Here is a 2,913-nt window from a genome sequence, read left to right as displayed (position 1 = left end):
TTTATGATAGCGGCCAGCATTCCGTTGGCCTTCTTGTCCCCCTGGGCACACTGCTGGCTCGTGTTCAGCCAGCCATCTATTAACAACCCCAGGTCCCTCTCTGCCCAGCAGCTCTCGTCCCCAAGCCTGTCCATCCCCTTCCTCAGCATGGCTGCCACCAACTCCTTCAACAGTGAGGGGCAAGACAGATATTTGCCAAAATCTCGCAAGAGCACGAGTGGACCTGCATCCTGCATCCCTCCTAGATTCTCTGGGCAGCCCAGCTCTGCCCCGCCCTGGCAGTCTGGGTGAAGGTGGCTCTCACAGCACGTGGTCCATGGGGGTACCCCCAGCCCAGGGCGAGCCCCTGGGCAGGCAGAGAGGATCGTGGGAAGTGCCACAAGTCCGGGAACCCACTTCTCCTCCCTTCCCACAGCTTACCCCCAGCCTCCACAGTGCCTATGTGTGGAAGGAGGGGCCACACATCGATGTGGGGAGTACTGGCAAGCTCCTGGGCAGGTCTATGTCCCAGCAAGCAAAGCTGAAGCTGCTTCCTCACAGCCAGCTCAGTGTGTTGGGGAGGGCTGGCCCAGCAGCTCTCTGGCTTTCAAGGGGAACAACACCCCTGTGGGGGCTGGAGGGGCTGAGTCATGCAGCGAGGAGGGTGCGGGGCTCTCTGCAAGTCACGACTGTGTGGAGGAGTGGGCTCGGGGGCTGCAGTGCCCCTGGGAGGCATAAATCCCCTGGCAGGTGCAGGACGGGGAGAGAGATGTCATGGGGATATTTAGAGTCAGACAAAGGTTCGGTAACTTGAACTTCAGGTGCCAGTAGGGCTGTGGTTCCCAGGGAAAGGCACAGCCCTTCTGCAGTCCCTGCTGCTCCCCAGATCGGGGTCAGGAGTGGCAGTGGAATGTGTCCTGCCATGGCATCCTGCAGCAGATGTGCCAAAGGGCCTCAGGTAGTCCGGTGGGGAGTCCTGGCAAGAGGGATGATCTGTGAAACTGGGCAGAACGAATCCAAAACAAGCAGCCAGGCACATATGGGAGCTTTGTGGGGATCTCTCACCCCAGCTGGCCTCTGCAGCACGGGGGTGGGCAAGGTTGAGGCAGTCCAGAGCTGGGACTGGGGTCACAAAGTCCAGTCCCAGCCCAGGACAGACAGATGAGGCAATTTTCCTGATGGATGTGGACAGAGCACAGAAGGGCCTTTCTACCTCTGGATGCCAGGGTTGGAGAAAAATAGCCTTGAATTAGTAAAAAGCAGGAAAAGTGTGGTAAGAAGCTGCTGGGAGGAGGGAAGCCATGCTACAGCCATACCTCTCCTTGCGTACCACTGCCCAGAGCTGGGGACCCTGTCCCCAAGCAGATCTCAATCCATGTTGTTCAGTCAGCAAGAGCAGCAGGTACTTTGCTTTGCTGGGGCTGCTATCATGCAGTTTTCCAGGCTGCCTGACTTTACCTGACTGCGTGTCTGTTTAAGATGAGCGGCTGAGACCCAGCTCCCCGAGCAGCCCTTGCAGACAGGCAGATGCCAGCTGGGCTGCAAGCAGCGAGGGGTGGCTGAGTTGTCACCCTCCTGGACTCTGAAGGGTTAAGTGCCAGTTTCCGAGAGTCTCTAAGGTGACACCAGGCTGCCTCGATCGGTGCAGCTCACCGCAGCCCCCTCCCCACGCACACACTCACTCTTTCTGCTTTGTCTTTTGAGAGCTGCTGCGGGATCGGTGCACAGGCACCTTCCTCACTGCCGACCTCTGCCTCTCTCTCCTGTTCGGCTGCTGCTGCTGGGGACACCGAGGGACACCTCACGGAAGGCACCCCGAGCTCTCCTTCTCTCTGACAGCATCACCATCCCCGGACCCGCTCTCTCCCAAGGTCCCTTCCCCGTGAGCGCCGTGTTTCCCGCTCCCCCGCCGCTGCCCTCGCAGAGCCGGCACCTCGGCGGAGCAGCTCCAGCATCTCCGGGTTCCTGTCAGCTGTTCCTCCACTTCGCAGTGGCAGAGACAGAGGGAGGCTGAGCTGCGGCACCTGAGCTGCCCAAACTGCTATCAAGAGGCCGATAAATACCGTTGCAAAAAGTTGGACACTGCTTTCTCTCCGTGCTTGTGCTCCCCTGGGGTGTTAAACCTCACTGGGGTTGATACTCGTTCCTGGGGAGGTGAAGAGGAGCAGCACCGTGGGACCCTGCGGGACAGGATCAAGCTGCCCGAGAGACTGTGGCGACAGAGCAGGACTCCCCGCCTGGAGAGACACTTCATTCCAGGATGGCTGAAGGTACTGCGAGTTGGAGAGACTTCACCCTGGCCGGGAATGGTGGTGAGGCGGCCAGGGGTGCCACGGCAAGCCTCTGGGGAGCGGCGGGTGCAGAGAGCACCGGACAAGCACAAAGCTGCCTCCGCAGCATGGATCCAGCCTGGGAGGAGATGAGAGGAGCCGTGGCAGTGGCGGAGGTGGAGGAGCAGTTCCTGCACTTGGCCATCAGAAAGCAGGTCTCCTACAGGTAGGAGCCCCTGGGTTCCCAAGCATCAGGGCTGGACTGGGGTCAGAGCCCTATCCCTGGAGTATTTCCCTCCCACAGGGTCAGGGCTGGCTCTTCCCGTTGCCACCAGCGCCTTGCCACCAGAAACCATCTCAGCACAGGGACAGGGCAATGGGTTAGCCTGTTCCCTCCCCACCCATGCGAAAGCAGGTCTCCTACAGGTAGGAGCCCCTGGGTTCCCAAGCATCAGGGCTGGACTGGGGTCAGAGCCCTATCCCTGGAGTATTTCCCTCCCACAGGGTCAGGGCTGGCTCTTCCCGTTGCCACCAGCGCCTTGCCACCAGAAACCATCTCAGCACAGGGACAGGGCAATGGGTTAGCCTGTTCCCTCCCCACCCATGCGACTGCCCCCTCTGCAGTGGCTGGCTGCTTGTCACCCCCGCCGGCCCCCCTTATTTT

Source organism: Apaloderma vittatum, unplaced genomic scaffold (genome assembly GCF_000703405.1).
Source record: "Apaloderma vittatum isolate BGI_N311 unplaced genomic scaffold, ASM70340v1 scaffold26202, whole genome shotgun sequence".
NCBI lineage: Eukaryota > Metazoa > Chordata > Aves > Trogoniformes > Trogonidae > Apaloderma > Apaloderma vittatum.
This window is presented reverse-complemented; position numbering follows the sequence as displayed.